This window comes from Pteropus vampyrus, unplaced genomic scaffold, assembly GCF_000151845.1.
Source record: "Pteropus vampyrus isolate Shadow unplaced genomic scaffold, Pvam_2.0 Scaffold4, whole genome shotgun sequence".
Classification (NCBI taxonomy): Eukaryota; Metazoa; Chordata; class Mammalia; order Chiroptera; family Pteropodidae; genus Pteropus; species Pteropus vampyrus.
In genome coordinates, this window is record NW_011888785.1 from 9,939,526 (window position 1) to 9,959,922 (window position 20,397).

The 20,397-nt window shown below is 33.2% G+C and overlaps 1 long non-coding RNA gene across 1 annotated transcript in view; it reads right to left on the bottom strand.

Annotated features, from left to right (window-relative positions):
* LOC111742254 overlaps positions 1-14,930 on the bottom strand; it is an 18,624-nt gene extending 3,694 nt beyond the window's left edge. The window contains exons 1-2 of the long non-coding RNA XR_002781238.1: positions 14,917-14,930; positions 8,924-8,929 (exon numbers count right to left, since the gene is read on the bottom strand). This is a non-coding gene — a long non-coding RNA (uncharacterized LOC111742254). The remainder of the gene's footprint in view (positions 1-8,923; positions 8,930-14,916) is intronic.
* Positions 14,931-20,397: the final 5,467 nt, after the last annotated feature.

A 20,397-nucleotide genomic window follows, 5' to 3' on the forward strand; every position in this document is an offset into this window, starting at 1 on the left:
ACCACATTTGCAATAGGTAGATTGTATTCCAGAATATAGAAATACTATAATAATTGATTCCCTGCTATTCAACATTTAGATGCCATCTCAGCTGCATGGGTTTTTTTTGTTTGTTTGTTTGTTTTTTAAAGAAAGCAGCAAGTACAGGTGGTTTATATAAACTCATCGATTGTCAGGAAATAAGAAGCCATAGTGAAAATGAGAATAAAAGCTAAATTATATAAATATAGATTATAGATTAAATAGTCAACACACTTAATTCTCATCAGGTAAATGAAGATATTAAAAATCATATCATTTTAAAAGTCCCAGGCAATCCTAGACTATAATAGAGTATACTTTCTACATGATATGTGCCAAATTGCACAAATGTAAATCATAGAACCAGTGAACCATTGAAGCTAGCAGTTCATATATAAGTGGCTTATCGATGCAAACAGTTACTGACTATACAAATAAATAGAGATAGCAAACTCATTGGTATGTGTCGGATTTTTAGAGGTTCCATAATCTCTTTCTTGTTGACTACATTTCTTAGTACTATTTGTAATGAGAAACTTAAGTGGTATACTTGTACATAAAAATCCAGAGACTACAATTATGCAATGAGAATGAACATCTTAAAATCACGATAAAGTAGATGGGAATTAAGTACTAATCGAATCAGCTTCAAACTTCTCTGAGGTTCAGAAATCAAAACCAGATTAGAGAACCTAGTAAGCACTATAAACTCTTTTCTATCCTGCACAGACTTCCTGCACAAATCTGAGGGATGAGAAAGTTGCAGCATTACCTTATAGTGCCTGTTACAAAACAGCACTTGGCTAAAATAAAATGAGTCATCTTTATGGAAGGAAACTTACAGAGGCTTCAGACATGCTGTTTGCAATACAAAATGTTTAAAACAAATAGAATATACTGACTTCCACTATACTTGGTGTTGCACATTCAGATTCAGTATTAATGCTTGTTGTGGGTCAAATGACACCGCTTGTGTATATTTTGATGTGTGCTCAAAGCCATATCCTTTGGAGTGACAAACTTACTTCCCTTAAAATTGCTGACAATGCACTGAGTATATTTTTGGTCTCTGACCATCCACTGAGTCTCAGTTTAGCTAACACCCCTGAGTAATAGAGTCTTTTTGTCTTGTTTTCTTCATATTTACTTCCAATTTTTAAAAATCAGAGTGGTAGTTTCAAGGTGAGAGGGTCTGTAAAGGAATAGGTTGTCATCTAGTGTATATACATTCACAAAGTTAGAACCTGATATTTTAAACCACATGGTGGTACTTAATGGTGTTTAGAGACTTGAGAGTTAAATTTTAGTTGACATGAAGCTAAAAACGACCTTTCACTCATTTACCATGAGAGAGATGTTCATGAAACATCTTGTTTTCACTGCTTAGATTTTGAGCATATATGTGAAATAATGACTATCTAATTTAGTATTTAAGAAGTAATTTCCATATACATTTGATTATACTGACAAGTTAGATGAAACATGTTTTCCGAAATGGAAATTTCGGGTTTGATGTAACAATCATCTTATTTAAATACACGTAGTTAGGCATTTTTGTATTACTAAGTCAATACCTGCTTTGTAACACCTTTGGTAACTATCCATAGCATGACGATCATGCCCAATATGATCTGGCCCCTGCTCATTTCTCCAGGCTCATTTCTTAACACTTCTTCCTCTTAGGAAGCCACTGTCAGTGTCATGGTTCTCTTATATGGTTGAATCTTTGACCACGTTGTGTCTTCCTCCTGAAGTACTCTTTCTTCTCTTGCCTGCCTGAGCCTTATGAAGATCTATTTGTGTTTCAATATTCAATGAAGTTTTACTCTTGCAGTAAAAGCCTTTTCTGGTTGGCCCATGGCCAATCTTAAATAAATGACCATGTTCTTCTTAGTTTTTTTGCTTACCACTTAATAAATGTTCCTTGTGTAAATTAATCAACATAAAATTAGTCATATTTGGGAGATGGCACAGACTTAAAATATTAAAATAAGTCCACAGTCCCAATAAATTAGATTTTTAAAAATATCAATTCTTGCTTCCAGAAAAACAATGAACTGTGAGAATTTTTCAAGAAACTGAATGTTTTTCACATGATAGAAACATGACTTGCACTGTATGGATTCAAAATAAATGCAGGGTATGATGCTTATTCCTAAAATGTTCAAAATGTATTTGAGGAGATGAAACTATGAAGTATTGATTATTAACAAAATAACATTATAATGGGGTTTTAAATATTTTCCTATAAAAGTCTGATTCTTCTGTATATTTCAAAATATTAAGAGATTTTCTAGGTCATAGACTCAGTAATTTTATTTCTGTTTTATTCTGTAATTTCCTAATTTTAAAGGTTTCCTTCATTCAACACAAATTATTTTGTAATATTAAGGTAAAAATACATTCTTCCTGACAAAAATATATAAAAGGAGTTTAAAAAATACCATTTAGTAAGACAGATTTAGAATTAAAAAGTACAAATTTATAATATTTGAAAAAGCAATTGGTAATCTATCAAGGCACAAATGTGACACATAATTCCGCACGAATATATTAAAAGTTATTAGAACAGAAGAATGTTAAATGCAGTGTTACTCACAATAATTTAAGTAACAAATACAAGACAAATGCCCCATAATAAGTGAAAGACTTAGTAGATTATATCATTTTGGTGAACTTATCTGTATTCATTAAAGTAATGAAAACTATGGAAATGCAGAAAAACACTATTAAATTTAAAACAATATTTATTATAAACTATGGCTAAATGATATCAAATATATGCAGGTAAAAATAAAAAAATATGCAAAATTAAATATTTATAAAGTTACAGAAAGGTGTTATGTGTTCTTTCTCTTTTTAAAACTTTTAATGTCATGGTTTTGTTGTTATTGTTTTATAATTTATTTAAACAATGATTTTAAATAGAAAGTGAAACTATATGATGCAAGTAAATCTTTTTCTGTTATGTACTGTTTTCAATGACATTTTAAAATTCCTTATATATGAGCTATGTTGATGTTATTTAATGCATAAATCAATGTAATATGTCCACTTAATACTAGCTTTAATATTCTATATTGTGATATTGCTTTGTGCATGGTATTATCTTAATATTTAGAGGGTTCCACTTTGTGTTTATACCAAGACCACCTATCAGACACTTAAAGAATATATTCTAATTGACATAAATGTCTTCAAATATAACTACCAATAAATTTTACTAGGATAGTTTTCCTGTCCCCTCTCAAGATCTTCCTACATTATTTTCTTTAACTTCATCTCCTTTCCTGGTTTATTGAATCTTAATCCATTATAAAATTTAGGTGAAACCCATTGTTATAAATTCACTCATTCCTTATATTGTCTGGTTATTGTTTTGGTTATCTCTTACAAAAGTTAATTTACAGGAATAAATAATTATTTGGCTATTTTTTGAACAAAGTGAGTAAAGTCACAGAAACACTTCCACAAAAGCAAGACAGCCCTGGGAACCTAAGAGACTGAGACTAAGAACCTTGTCTTTCCAAATGTCTCCTTGCAGAGCATGTACCCATCTAACACCAGATGGATAAAACCGGACAGCATGGCAGATGAAGGGGTAATTCCCCAGTGAGAGAACTGTTTCCCTACTCTCACAGAGCAGGTGTACTGAAGACAGCAGAGATCAGAACTTGTTAACAGCACAAGCCAAAAAACTCAGGAATTTGCAAATTGAACAGGTGAAAATGTAACTGGTGATAATTGAAAGCTAATTATCATCAGCTAGCAATTGGCAACCAGGTGTTCTGAGTCACCTAAAAGGCAAAGCAGGAAGGACTGTGAAGATATTTGCTTTTGGCACAGATGAGATAAATGAGTTTCCTGACAGAGGCTTCAGTATAGGAAAATGATTAGTCTGTTTATTGCTGCTGTGTTTTAGTGTGCTGAGGAGCTAACCAGGAAAGAGCAAGGGTTACAAAGCAAAGTAATTATGGCTTGTGTGTAAGAAGTGCCTTATGGTTTTCTAAATTGGCTTTTTCCAAATGAGTAAAGGCAGAAATATAGTAACCACCAAAGCCACATCTATTGGCTGTAGTCCATCCTGGGAGTATGGTGGCTTTACTCTTTAAGTAGTGCTTAACACAAAAAGTTCTAGGAAAATAAAAAGCTTCAGGTCTATTAATACATATTACATATTCCTTAAAGGCATTTTTTTAGAAACTGAAGATTAGATAAGTTAATGAGTTCAAGGTCATAAAATTAGTAAGCAATAAATTTAGGATTCAAACTCAAAACTGCCAGGTACCATCATCCATGCTCTTTTATTATACCATCTTACTTTTTGATGGAAAATATTCCCTTGCTTAAAACAATTAACAGACTTGCTTCTCCACATTTACTAATGTAACTCTAAATATTTCAAAATATACGCATCGCCAAAAAGTTTAATAGGGGTTTATATTCAAATATAACATTTATATAGATAAGCACACTCATCATAATTGTACTGTTCAATGAATGTAATAGGATGAATACATCCATCTAACCCTACCCAGCCAAGAAGCCACTACTAGCTATTCAGAAACATTTTTTCACCCCTCTCAAACACTATCTCTTCCCTGAACACTGAATGGTGACTAGACTCCTTGCACAAAAGATTTATCCTGCGAGGGTTTGAATTTTATAAACAGAATAGCACAATTTTTATGCCTTTGTTTCAGCCTTCTTTCACTAAACATTCGTGAGATTTGTCCTTGCTATTGGGTGTAGAAGCAATTCATTTTATTCACTGCCATACAGTATTCCGTTATAATTAATATATCACAACACATTTATCCCTCTATATTTGGTGAACATTGGGGTGGATTTTTGTCCATTACTATTAATGCTGTGAACATCCTTTTTTTTTATTTTAATGAACATATGAAAGCATTTCTTATGGTTATAAACCTGGATATTTTATTACTGAGTCATAGGACTTGGTTAGGCTCAGCTTTCCCAGATAATATCAAATAATCCTCCAAAGTGATTATACCAATTTGCACTCCCACCAGCAATGTATGAGAGTTTTTGTTACTCCACAACCTTTCCAGATATTACCAGAGTAATATCGGTCATTTAATTTTAGCCATCCTGGGAAATGGAGCTCATAGATTTAATTTACATTCAGTTGAGGCTTAATGAGGTCGTACCTCCTTTCATATGTTATTTTGACTATTTTAATGTCCTCTTTTGTAATGTACCTGGTTAAAGTATTTTATCCAATTTTCTGTTAGTTTTCCATCATTTTCTAATTGATTTATAGAAACCATTACGTATTCTAGGTGAGGGCTCCTTTTATCAATCATAATATTGCGATGATCTTCTTGAACTCTGCGGATTTCTTTTTTACCATATAATGGTGACTTTTGCTGAAAAACTGTTTTTGTTTTTCTTAAAGTGTAATGTAGCATTTATTTTTTCTAAATGTTTAAATGGGGTTTTTTTTTTTCCTATTTAAGAAATCTTTGTATAACCAAAGGCCATAATTATGATGTGATTGTTTTTAGTTTTTTTACTTCCTACATTTTTATCTGTAATCTTGGAAGTGACTTTTGTATGTGGTGTGATGTAGGGTTTACATTCATTTTTGCGTGGATCTTCAGTTGACTCAGCAGCACTTATTGAAAAGCTTGTTCTTTGCCTGCTGCTTTGAATATCTGCCCTTCTCATAAATCAAGTGTTTGCATATATGTGGGTCTTTATTCTGACTAGCTATTCCAGTCAGTTCTATTTTTCTCTCCTTGCATAATTAATATACTTTTTTATTAATGTGATTCATAATAAGTCTTGATATCTTGTAATATGCCTTACAACTTTGATCTTTGTCTTCAAGTTTGCCCTGGCTATTCTCACATGCATTACCGTATGAACTTTAGAATAATCTTGACAATTTCACAAAAACAAACAAACAAAAAAACAGACTTTGATTAGGATTGCATTAAATCTGTGAGTCAATTTAATGAGAACTGACATTTGTACAATATGAAGACTTCCAATCCAAGAATCTACTCTATCCCTCCATTTTATTGTTTGTTTTAATGTCAAGAGTCTACAATTAAATATAATTCTTGCTTTATATATAATCCATCAGATCAAGGAAGTTTTCTTCTATTCTTAATTTTCCAAAAGTTAGTATCATGATGAGATAAAGAAATTATCAAATGACTGTTCTATATCTATTATTTTCTTGATATAATGAATATATCAAGTTAATTAACTATCAAAAGTTAACCTTGTTATATGCAGCATTAGGTGGTCAACAAACTTTCCAAATGCCCTTGAAAAGGCTGCATGTATTGGAATTGCTGTTTATATAACACACACATATTTTTTTGTGTGTTTATGTGTGTTATATAATGTATTTTTATATAATATATACAAGTTTACTTGTATTAATATAATTAGATACTTGTTCATTACAACTTTCAAATTTCTTCACACTTATTTTTTGCCTACTCTATCATTTGTTGAGAGAAATGCTCTCAAATCTCAGACTATGATTATAGATTTGATTAGTCCTTTCTACATATTATTGCTTCAGATACTTTGAAGATATGTTATTAGGTACACAAATATAGAATAATTTGACTCCCTGATAAATTAACTTTCTTTTATTACAAATTATCCCTCTATTTCTAGAATGTGTCCTACCTTAAAAATCTGCTTTTTATAATATTGGATAGTGGTATTAACCTTTTTTGGTTAGTATATTTTACATTTTACTTTGAACCTTTCCATAACTTTAAATTTAAGCTATCCCTTTTGTAAGCAATATCTAAATGATTGTAATCTTTTTCTTTATTCTGGCAATACTTTTTTATTATAGTATTTAGTCTATTTATATTTAATGCAATTACTGACCGTTTAAATTTGAAATGTTACTACTTCACAGACAGATGCTCACACACAAACATATCTATCTGTATGTATGCATATGTAAACTCCACTAGACATTATTTTTATTTTGATTATTCAGTAATTATTTTACTTTATCCACCTATTTTTCCTCTTTCAGATCACAAGTGCTGTGTGACTTGGTAAATCTCCCAATGGCTTTAGATCATTTTTGAATACAGTGTTACAGTTGTTCTTCCTGGGAAGTTAGGTTTGATACAAGAAAGTTCATCAAAGCTGGTAAACTGGAAAGGAATTTATGAACTGTGAGTCAATATCGGAGACTTACTATGAAAGGAAGAAATAGCAGTAGCTTGAAAAAACAGACCTCATTTAAATATTGAAACAATTTCATGGTCAAGTAGAGAATTTTAAAGTAGTGTATTGCCTGCAATTGAAATCTCTGTGCAATTTCTGACCTAAATTACAAGGTCTCACAAAATGGAATTTACATAAAATTTATGGACAGAACACACATTATGCTAGTTTCTTTAGAAGTTTTTTTTGTTTAAACTTAAAAACACATTCGTCTTAACTTTATCCTGTCTTCATAAAAACTGTTGTGCTTCTAAATTTTCAGTTGCTTATAGACATGCTTCATAGTCTCAAACATACACCTTCATACAGCATATATCGAACTGTATTGTTAATGTTTACTTGCCAGTCTTCCCTACCATACCATAAGCCCCTCAGAATAGCGTGAACTCTGCTATATACTCCATATCCCCAACATTTAATACTGTAGGACCTCCATTAATATTTATTCAGTGGTTTTAAAACATTTATGTAGGATAATCTTTTTCAAAATAAAATGTTTTGCTAAATTATCAAATAGTTTTATATAATTCCTTAATTTATTCAACACTACTATTGAGTATTGGACAGTTTGAGTATGAACAATTCCTTTGAAAAGATATGCTACAAAAAGTTATTTGTTGATGTTTATTATCATGACGATTTGAAAATACTTAATTACTACTGGCAATAATCCAGTAGAAAGAGAAATTAAAAGCAATTTAAAAAGTAAAGAAGTAATCAATAGCATTCAGTTTCTAAGAAGACAGACAGAATCACTTTAGTCTTAGCCAGGACGACTTGGAGGCCCAGCTTATCTATTATAACAGAAGGAGGGGATAATGGGTAGAAGTACAACTAAGTTCAAGAATGAGTTCTCTTTTGTCTATTCCTCTCTCTTTTCATCTACATAAATAGAAAGTAAGACGGTGTGCTGACACTGAGAGAGTCGAACTGAGAGTGGGAGGGTGGACATTAGAGATTTGAGAAGAATAGAGAAACTTTGAAAAATAAATATGGAGAGTGCAAGGGTTGGCAAGAGAAATGTACCAGGATTGCTGAACAATACTGAGTTGATCTGAAGTTGAAAGTCATAAATTAGAAAGTCATGAATAATAGAAGTAGCGATCTGCTTTATTATAATATTGTCTCTAGGATATTTGTGCTACTGGGACACAGGTACAAATAAAGCAGATATTTGGGTTCATTCAGGAATGAGATGCTAGCACAGAGATGTGACAAAAGGAAAGGGGAAAGAAAATTATGATGTTAGTGAAAGTTTGTTGATGTGATATGCCTTGAGATTTAAACTGAGTATGAAGGCGGTGAAGAAAGGAAAGATCTGGTCAAGTAGGAAATGAGGGGATGGAAGAGCTGAAAAGATCTAAGGATATTAATGAGAGTTACTAAACATGTAAACTGGAAAGAGAGAAGATTTAGGTCACAAAGTTATATTATTGAATTAGTAATTATAGGATGATGCACTTATGGAGCACGATGTGACTATGGAAATAGATTGTTGAGGTGAACAGAAAAAGGAGGTAACTGAAAATGAGGAAGTCACTAAATTGACAAGTGAAGGTCTACTTTCCATATAAATTATAAAAACACTCGAGATCATGGAGCTCCTTTAGTTCAAAGGGAATGACCCAATTAGCCTCACTCATATTCTCTACTGCTTAAGACATACCTGTGTCTGAGGTAGGAAACCCCTAGTATGAAGGGTTTGAAAAACATTGGTTTGTCAATAGTCTTTTTAAAAAATTAAATTCTTTCCTCTTATTTTTCTGCCAGTGTCAAGGCAGACAAATATTTAAGAGGGTCTTATTAAGGGAAGTAACTCCTGAAATGAGACCATATGTCAAACCACAATTATATAAACCCACTAAAAACTAGTTTGCATATTTTTATTGTTGAGCCACTACTTCAGCATCAAAATAGTAGTGCCTGCCCAGCAGTTCTACTGCTACTTTTCCCAAAACTAAAATGGTATGAGTAGAAGACCATTATTCTTGACTCCCAGTTATAACTGGATCACCCACATGGGAAAGAAAATGTTCTTTTACCCTATAATCTTCATCCTTACACACATACTAAAAGTAGAAAAGAAATTCCAGAAAGCTTTTATCCATATGAAAAGGCATTGAGGGTTAAATTTTGCATGATTTGCTTCTAGGGACATTTATATTCTTATTATTAAGGAAGCAAAGCCATACACGAAGAGTACAGTTTGTGAAAAGAAAAAAATAGAACAGCACAAATAGAAACAAGACAAATAACCGCTTCTGAATTGCTAGCAGAGGGTGAGGAGAGGTTAAGTACCAAGCAGATTTCAGGAAAGATTCATAGAACTAATTCAACTTGTTCTACTTTGGCAGGAGAAAATTCAGGTCCCTGTAACCATACCAATAGTTTGGGAAGAAGAGTGAGTCCTCTTGCCCTGCAGAGAGTAGGTCACAGATATGCCAGGTAATGCTGAATTATTTAGGGGTTCATTATTTTCTTCATGAGTTTCCCCTTAGACCTTTGTTCTCTACCTTTTCCTTATTCATGTCCATGGTTAGTCATTTCACTGCTCATTAGCATCTAAATTAAAGAGTTGGAACTTAGGTTAAGTTGAGATCTGTTAGATGCTCTAAGGGGGAAAAATTAAGGTGGGAGAGTAACAGCAGGTTCAGGAATAAAGTTCAGCTGTGACAATTCTTTTTTCCTTCCTCCACATTTCCTTCATGGAATACTCTCCATTCTCTTCTAAGACCCTATGTTCTACACTCCCATTGAGAAGGCACTAGTCCATGTGACCTAGTCCCCTGGCATTAAATGATAGGAATAAACTAATAGTCAACTCAAAATGAACCAATTAGGATTTCTTTCCTGTGATTTTAGAGCTATATCACACAGACATTAGCTATTTTTAACTGAGGTCTTGACTGAAGAGATTTCCTCCAGTCCAGATTGGAATCCCCAGTTTATATCTAAACAGAGCCAATCTTTAGATGCAGAGAATTGAAACAGGTATGTGACGAGGAAGAGGGCTAAGAGATCATGCAATCCTGGAGGAAGAAACAGCACAACTAACTTTCCGATTCCTGGTTCTTATAGTTCACAGTAATTCCTGACCCTGCCAATAATTCCTGACCCTAAGTTTGAGTTTGCAGTCTGATTCTTGAACCCTTCAATAATTAAAAAAAAAAAAAAAAAATCCCCTCACCTTATCTCTTTACATTTTAAGTAAGTTGAGTTCTGTTCCTTATATCTAAAGAATACCTGGTATCCCAAAAGTCATAACTGGGGTATTAAGAACACTTGAAACCCAATCAGAATTAATGATTTTTAAAAATATATATACTTCTTTCTTAACACATTAAGACCTAATAATTACATTTAGTAATAATGAAAATAGTATTTGATATTTTAAGGTATTTGCAACAACTGAAACATGAGAATAACTGACCTTTAATGTTGACAAAGTTACAAGTAATCATAGGTTGTCAACCACATTTACAATGGAAGAAAATTGTAAATTTCAACAACAGGTTAGTAAAAATGAAATTGTTTTCCTATTTAGGTTCATGCACTCTTGAATTCTATCTCTAGACCTATTCAGGGTCTAGGTCCCTAGAATTAATGATTTTTTTTAAAAAAATAAACTATTGTCATGTCTCGTGGAATGATATTGTATCATATATGAATAAAAATATTCCTAAATATTTTATTCTATATATATGGAAGGCTGAAAAAAGTATCATAAAAGGAAAGGATCTGACAGCTCTGTGAGGGATGAAATGTGGAGAACTGTCTGAATAATTAATAAAGCTTATACACTTTCAGTATAAGGCAGCTTTTCAATTCCACAATCAGATGCACATTCCACTTTGGGAAAAAACTAAATTACATTATGGAAAGAAATAAAATTTGAAAGACAAAAAGAAATGAGTGAAGAAGTAAAACAAGTCTATGAAGGAAAAAAGTGACATGAGCAAGACACTAAGATCTGGATCCCAGAGACATCTACCTTCTTGTCTCATCTCAAGCAGAATCACCACTATTTTCTTAACTGAGCAGAGAAAACCTCTGAACTTTGGCTTCATATGGTGAATTCTTCTAAACAACAGAAAGTAATGTTACCTGGATCTTCTAGCATTATAGTATGCCTGTCACATCCCAACATTCTTCTCTAACACCACTACTGCTCAAATGCTAAGCCCCGTAAATCCCTCCATCATTGAGTTCTATAATGTCCCTCTCTTTCTCACATACACACATCACCACCACTATCACCTTTTGAAGTATTAAATGCCACCCACCCTAACCATAACTATGTGCCTGATAGGGTCAAACCTATGAGATCCCTGAATAAGATTTACCAATGACCCTCATTTCCTACACAATAAAATCTCAACTCTTTATAAAGTATAAAATTCCTTATGATGTGACTCTTGTCCACTTCCCAAGCCTCATTTCATGTGCCAGTCCCGCACACTCTGGCCTTGTTCTAACTAATCTCATTTGTCAGAACTCACTATGTCCCCTGCCCCTCCTTCTCACCCTGTCCCATTGCACATATTGTACATTCTACCTGGAATGCCCTACCCCTTCAGTTGAGCAGGCCTAACTGTCACCTACAAAAACTCAGTTCCTCTGGAAACATTCATGAATTGCCATTCCTTCCCTACTCTCCAAGACTGGGTAAAGCATAATTGCCTATTTGTGGAACTTTCTCCTCTACTTGACCATAACCTTTTTAAGAAAGGGAGTATGACTTTGCTTTCTATCTTCCCAACATCTATCATAATGTCCAGCCCATAATATAAAATCAATACATGTCAGTTTAATAGATTTTAATTTAATTAATTTCTGTTTTGTTGTGACAGCTGACACCTCTAATAAGTTCACTTTGGGCTTTCTATATATTAGGATTAAAATTTAACTAAAAGCTGTTTGGGTCTCACTTTGAAGCTGACTTCTCTTAATGGATTATTTTTAGATATAAGGAAGTATATTATTGATATTAATTCCCTTCACGATTCAGCCAGTCATCTGAACTTTAGTCTAGAACAAGTGGTCTCTCTGCATAAATGAAATACAAATAATTTTTAAATGTTAATGATACTTTAATAAGGAAAGATAATTTTATACAGGACAAGAAATCTACTTATTAGCTTTATAATTATAATATTTTAATTAACAGCAGAAGTAAAAAGGCATAGCCTATTTTATTTTGCCCATAGGATGCTCTTACTCTTTCAGAAAGGCAGTTTGGGTTCTATTTGCATATCCTGTCAGGTATCTAAAATCCAAGTCATTAAAGAGTTTTGCTAATCTCGGGAAATTTTGCCGCTCATCTGTAATAGAAAGTGCTCTCACAGGAAAAAGACTCCCAGATGGAGAAATCCAACATTAGATACAAAGCAGTATAATTCTGCTTAAGATGGCCTTGAGATGGAGCCCATTCATGGATTTTAGCATCCATGAAATTGAAGGAATAAGCATACCTTGAAAATGGTTTTATTTCCTTTAACAAGCAGGATAGTATTCTTGCTTTGCTGCTTTTTAAAAGTTTTTAGATCTTCAATGGCATTAAAAGCTAGAGAATGGAAAACAAAAACTGCAAGCAATTGCCCAGCTAATGTGTGCCTCAGATGCAAAATTGGGAAAAAGTAGAACATCTTCAAAGAGGGTAATCAGCCTGTAATGAGTGATAAAAATTCGATTATCTAGCAGTGCAAATTTGTGCAACAAATTGCTAACGGCCACGTACGGCCTAGAAACCTATTTCCCAGTTTCAAATCATTTCAACTTTCAAAAAGAAAAAATAATCACAAAGACCTCAAAAATATTTTTTCATGTTTGTCAGTATCTGCCAAACATAGTTCTATAAACCACTTATAAACTTCAAGTTCTCTTCGTAATATAATTATCCTTTTTAACAAAAAACATAAACTATTCTAGAGTAACATTTTCAAAGTACATTCATGGGATGAAAATGGATGTTTGTTGAAACAAAAAAAAATCAAAATAAGTAAACTAGATTTCATGCTCAAAAAACTCAGAAAACTGAGTAAGCAAAGGTGAAGAGGTTCCTTTATTGTTTGATATCTTAGAGATCTTATTGAATATGCATTGTGAACCTCTAGGAAGGAAATGGTTTTCCAAACTATTTTGACCACTGAATCTTTTATTCCAGAAGCACCGCAAGAATACTATTCTTCAACATTTCCCTAATAAAAGCCTTATTAAGTATTCATAACCAAATAGTATAAAATCAATAGTTATAGTACTTCGGATTTTGCTTCCATGTGTCTGTGTTTTGTTTCGCTTTAGTTGCTTTTAGAGTACACGGCAATGACTCAGTGGAAGACCGATTCTCAACATGTCAAGAGACTTCTAACCACATGGTCTGACCAACTGGTTTGGAAATAAGTAAAATCAATAATGTTGTAGGAAGATACCAAAATATTCAGGAGGGCCATTCTGACCAGCATTCTCACTGTTTAGCTCCATGGTTCTTCTTTTACTCATATCTACTTCCAGTTTATTCCAACCTGAGAGTGGAGTAAATTCTTTCTAGAATTATTCTCAATCCAGCCACTTTGAGAGTAACTGAGCTAGAACAGATATGATTCCTTTTTGGCCCTAAAATTTTAGAACTACCAATCGGTTTGTAGCAGAAACCCAATATAACTCAAAGCTACAAAAAGATAACATTCTCATCTTCTCAGACCTAGTAAAGTCCTGGTAATGTCACTGCAAAATAACTACCTTCTAGATCACAGCTGATGGAAATTTAAATGCAACGAACTTGTCTGTTTGCATTTCACTGGTTTTGTAGTTGTTTTTCCCCTTTGAGGTTTTAACTTTAAAGTAACTGTAAATCCTATGAGAGCAGGGATTTTTGTATGTTGTGTTAATCGATGTATTCCTACTGTCTATAACAGTGCCTGCCATATGTTAGACAGCATAAAATGTTCCTGGGTGAATGAATTCACTTTAGAAATAAGTTCTCCTAACTCTGTGATGTCAGAATCCTCTTCTTAATATTGTAAGTAAAAGAAAAATTGGCAGAAGCAAGGGAGATTGGCCATCTGGTCTTACTCAACGTCAGTGGGATTATTGAGTTCCCAGGCTCATATATAAATTCTACCCTTTTCAACTATACATAATATGCCAACTGGTACCTTGCCTTTTGAAATACAAATAAAATTGGCTTTTCCCAACCAAATGTCAGTGGGTATCTCTCTCAACCTCTCTCAGAATTCTTAGGCGTTTACATGCCCCCTAGTCATCACTGGCTTCAAGTTCTTCTTTCCTCTTAATTACTTAGTTCGACTTGCTATCCCATATATATTGCCCTTTTTCTTCAATGAATCACTTCCTACTGGAAGATGTAATAATTTTTTTGCCCATTATTTTTATTCAAGTTTACTGAAAACTGATAATATAATACATCTGAAAGCAGCACTTCTGGTTCCCCTATGATGAGAATGTTGCTACACTTGATGTTGTCCCCAAGTCCCCTTAAATTACTCTCATGTTTTTGGATTCTTTTTACTTTTTGCTGTTCTGATTGAGTGTTCTCTGCTACCTTACCTTCTAAATCACGTATTAGTTCTGCTTCATCTAATCTACCACTTATTCCCTATAATGTACTTTATTTCTGTTATTGTACTCTTCATTTTTGACTAGCTCTTCTTCATGTTTTCCATCTCTTTGTTAAAGGTCTCAGTGATTTCATCTACTCTTATCCTAAGTTCTTTGAGCATCCTTATACCAAGTGTTTAGAACTGTACATCTGGTAAACTGCTTGTCACTATTTTGTTTAGTTCTTTTTCTGGAGTTTTGTTCTATTCTTTCACTCAGCCACAATCTCCACTGGTTTTCACAGCCAGAGGTTGTGGGGACATCTCATCCTGACACTTGAACCCTGGGCTGAAAAAGCCCATTGTGGTGCCAGGACCCCTCACTCCTTTGGGGGTACCTCTGCAACTGAGATATTTCTCCTGATCATCAACCACCACATGCGGCTGTGGGACCAACTTGCTTCACATCTCTATCCCTCTTACCAGTCTTGTGGAGGCCTCTTACATGTGTCCCCAGTTGTAGGACTTCTGTCAGTGTCTTAATACTATTATTCCTCAAAATAGCCACTGGTTTAAGGCTAAGTCTGCAAATGACTTTTACTAGAGATTAGAGTTAATGGATGAGGTTTACATCGCAGCAGAATAAACAAACAAGAATTGAATACTCCCTATTTCAGCTCTTAAAATCCTTTTGGTTACCCCACTACATGGAATGTGCAACTGGACATTCTCTTCACAGATTCTTGTGTTCTCATCAGGTTACCTTCCCCTGTCTTGCTACTTACTTCTTATACAGATATTTGAATGCAGAGATTGGAGTGATTTTTTCTTTCCCATGGCTGTCTGAGAATTCAAATAAAAAATTCTTAACCAAACGCAGTTTCAAACGTATTTGTTTCTTGTTGAATGGTGTTCTAATTCCAACCCCTCTTCATACCACTTCTCATACCACCTGCACATAAGAGGTGATCCAGGACTCTTGGGTGAAATTCGGGTGTGGACTTCTGAGAGCATGAGATTTGTTTGGAGATAGATTTTATCTTCCTCAGGACTAATGAATATGGACCCACTGGAAGGACTGAGTTATAGTCAAGTAAAGTCAAGTTATAATCCTTAAAGGCTCTATTTCTTTGAGGAATATTCCATTTTTAAAATCATAAAGATAAAATCGTTTCTAACACCATTTTTGTTAGCTGTGTTTATAAAAGAATACTCAAAAACATTTTTGGAATACAGAGAAAAGTCAAAGAAAAAATTACTCCACTGACTTACCTCCTAATAGAACCACACTAATCATTTTGGTACAGTTCATCCCATTCTTTTTTCTATATAGGGCTCCTTTATGCAAAGTTGTTAAATTCTTTTATGTAAATTCAATTGATATATCTTGCTCTTTCACATCATTGATATAACCTGCTTTTTCACTTAACATATCTTAAGCACTTTCAAAATTATTGTTGTATTTTTAATATCTTCACAATACTCCATCAAGTAAATATAATCAATTTAATAATTCTTCTATTAGATATTTGGCTCCTATCTAATATTTTCCACTGAAAATAATAGTTTACTAAACATATTTATATGTAAAATTTGTTCAATATTTAGATTGTTTCCTTAGGACTCATTTTGAGTTAAAATTAGCTAATTCAAATATTTGAACATATTTAAGGCTTGTATATTTATTGCCAATTGCTTCTAAAAAGTTTATATTATTTTTCACATTATGGTATTTATAATTTTACTACATCAGCTTTTTTATTGTTTGATCTGAACCAAATATTTGCTGCTACCAAGGCTGTTGAGCTTGAGAATAACAAGCCTGACGCAAAGCCTTTGAGCTGGCATGAGGTCAGTGGAGGCTTCTAAATAACTTTCATCTTTCCCTGTTTGACTAGGATGATCTTCTCTCTTGGTTAAGGAACAGGCTGCGTTTCCCTAATTACTAACAAAAAAATTGTGCTTTTAAAAGGTAATCTTTGGGGTTTGTTACTATGTTGCTAATTATTCAGTGACTGTTATTTTTTGTAACATTTTTCTAATAGCAAAATTATACATATTTATTGTAAAAAATGGAAAAAATATAGACAAGTATAGGGGACAAAGTTTTAATTACTCAGCGTCCACCAGCTAGCAATAAACTCTAACATTCAGTACATTTTCTTCTGAGTGTAATGAAACACATGATGCCATACTCACAGCACTGCTACCACCACCTCATAACAACCAGGCCCATATTATACAAACGGCCTGCAATCCTGACTGTGTAAGGTAACATTATACTATGAGACTTCCTCACACCATTAAATATCCTTTGATAACATGAATTTTAAAAGCATATGATATCCCACAATATGTATATACCATAATTTATTTAACAGTTCTGTTATTAGACATTTAACCTTTTTTTCTTTTCATTTTACATGATCTTGTTGCATGTTAAAAGATGTAATAAAGATCCTTGTACATTAATCTTTGTATGGAATTTTGATTATCACCTAAGGATTAGTTCTTATGAAGGATTTCTGAGCCAAAATTTATGAATACTTTTAAAGGTTTCTAGTACAGACTTCCAACATGCCCTTCAAAAAATTTATACTAATTTACTCTCTTTGTTGTTATACGAGGGACAACAGATTGCAAAAACAGAAAGAGTAGGTAAAAGTTTATAGCAATTTAACTAATATTTATTAAAATCTCACTATGAGCATTTGAGAAGTAATTTATACTAAAAAAAGCAAATAGCAAAAATATTCGCAATGATGCTGAATTTTTCCTTACCACGAGGAACTTTGTAACATTTTTCTTTTTAGGTAATAAGGAATTCTTTAATTTTTAAAACAAAAGTAGACCAAAAGATACTCACTTATATACAAATTTGTTTTGAAATTTATTAAGAACAGAGGCAAGTAACAGCATGTACTATGTTTCTTCCGAGTTGTATTTAACATTTTTTAATAAAATTATTCTCAGAAAAGCCTATATAATAAAACTAAGCTATCCTGGTCTTTGTAGATAAAATTATGCTGCCTAATACAATTCATTATAATAAGCAAAGTGAGTATACCTTTAAAACGTATAAAATGCTATTAACATCTCTAAGACACATTTATATATAAGAGCATATACAGTAATAAGAAAACAACCTTTATTTTCAAAGGAATTAACAGCAAGGAAACTACAATTTACTGAGAGCAATATTGAATGACATAATTCAATTCAATAAGCATATAAGATATGTTCTCAGTGTTGCAGTAGATTCTACTGAGTTACAGTAAGCCATCAGAGGAGTAGTCTGGTGAGACAAGACTGCACATAGGTGAAAGTGTTCAACCACATAAAACCATACGCTGAAAGAAATGGCTCAGTCAGATATAAAAAACAAGGAAAAATGAAAGCAGATAATTTGTATATTTTTAGTATAAGATAGTCAATCCAAATTATCCAAAACTTAAGAGTATTTTAATACTGTCTTATAATTTTGGAAAACATTTTCTTTTGTATGTTCATCATTCTCCACACAGTACTCTATATATTAATCTATCCACTAACTCATATCCTTTCTTTGGGCAATAACACCTTCATTTATCACTGGACAAAATATTACGGATTAAAATAATTGTTAGATAGACTCTAGCAAAGCAAATAGTTGTGGTTTTCTTACTCAGTTCGTAATTTAGAACACAGTATATCTTTACTGATATTGTGGCTAATGTAAATAGTCTATGCAGAGGAAATACAAATGTAGGGTGATATATATTAACTACAGCTTTATGCTCTTTGGAAACAGAGAGTTGCATGCTATCTATACATGACATCTAGATGTGCCTGTATATACACTCTCTATAATACATATGTACCCACAAAGAGAAATGTGTTCTTTCAGTCATCAAGGATATACCAGTTTTATACAAAATGACAGCTATCTAAACCATGTGGGAATAAAAAATTCGCTTATTACCCACACTGAAATCACTGTCACAGGAATCCTATGAATGTTCCAATTTATTACTCCAACATAGACAGAAAGATTGATGCCCTAAATGAATACCAGTACTGACTGCCTGGGGGATATTAATATGATCTAGGATCACAAACACTGATTAAATTAAGGGCTCTGTAGTCAAAGCAAACTTTGGCTGCATCATCCAAGTTGAGCACTTGGTCAATTCCAAATTGATCTAATAATGGAACATGCCACTTTCTTTTCCAGTCTTACTAAAAAGAAAAAATCCCAAACCAGCTTCTAGGCACATGACATAGTAAAAGAAAGTAGCGAGCCACATAAAAGCCCCAGGGCTTCCTCATTCTCACCACTTAAATTTTTTTCAGGTCAGCCTTAGTTACGAGTTGATCATGATTTTTTTTATCATCTGTTATATTTTATTATTATTTTTTCACATTTTACATTTTATTTTCCCTGCTCCACTCCCCCCTTCTCCTCTGGTAACCACTAGTCCATTGTGCATGTCCATGAGACTCTGTCTGTCCCGTTCATTTTTTGCTTTTAGGTCTATATCCTACATGTAAGTGATATCATATGATTTTCAACTTTTTCTGTCTGGTTTATTTCACTTAGCATGATTATCTCCAGGTCCATCAATGTTGTCGCAAATGGCAGTATTTCATCTCTTCTTATGGCTGAACAATATTCCATTATATATATGTACCACAGCTTCTTTAGCCAATCATCTGTCGTAGGACACTTCAGTTGCTTCCTGGCCACTGTGAATAATGCTGTTATGAACATCAGTGTGCAAATATCTTTTGGATATGGGTTTTCAAGTCTTTGGGGTAAATACTCAGTAGAGGGATTGCTGGATCCTATGGTAGATCAATTCTTAGCTTTTTGAGGAACCTCCATACTGCTTTCCATAGTGGCTGTAACAATTTGCAGTCCCACCAGCAGTGTATGAGGGTTCCTTTTTCTCCACATCCTTTCCAACATTTGCTATTAATTTTCCTGTTGATTACAGCTATTCTAACAGGTGCGAGATGGTATCTCATTGTTGTTTTGATTTGCACTTCCCTAATAGCTAGCGACATTGAGCATCTTTTCAAATATTTATTTGTCATTTGTATGCCCTCTAGAGAGAAGCGTCTGTTCCAGTCCTCTAGCCATTTTTTGATTGGGTTGCTTGTTTTTTTGTTGTTATTGAGTCCTATGAGTTCTTTGTATATTTTGGATATTAGGCCCTTATCGGAGGAGTTGCTTGCAAATATATTTTCCCATTCGGATGGTTGTCTCTTTACCTTGTTGACGGTTTCTTTTGCTGAGCAGAAGCTTTTTAGTTTGATGTAGTCCCATTCATTTATTTTTGCTTTTACTTCCCTTGCCTTTGAGGTCAAATTCATAAAATCCTCTTTAAGTCCAAGGTCCTTGAGTTTCGTTCCTATGTTTTCTTCTATGTGTTTTATTGTTTCGGGTCTTATATTGAGGTCCTTAATCCATTTTGAGTTAATTTTTGGTATGTGGTGATAGACAACAGTCTAGTTTCATTCTTTTGCAGCTGGCTTTCCAGTTTTCCCAGCACCTCTTATTAAAGAGGCTTTTCATTCTCCACTGTATGTTTTTGGCTTCTTT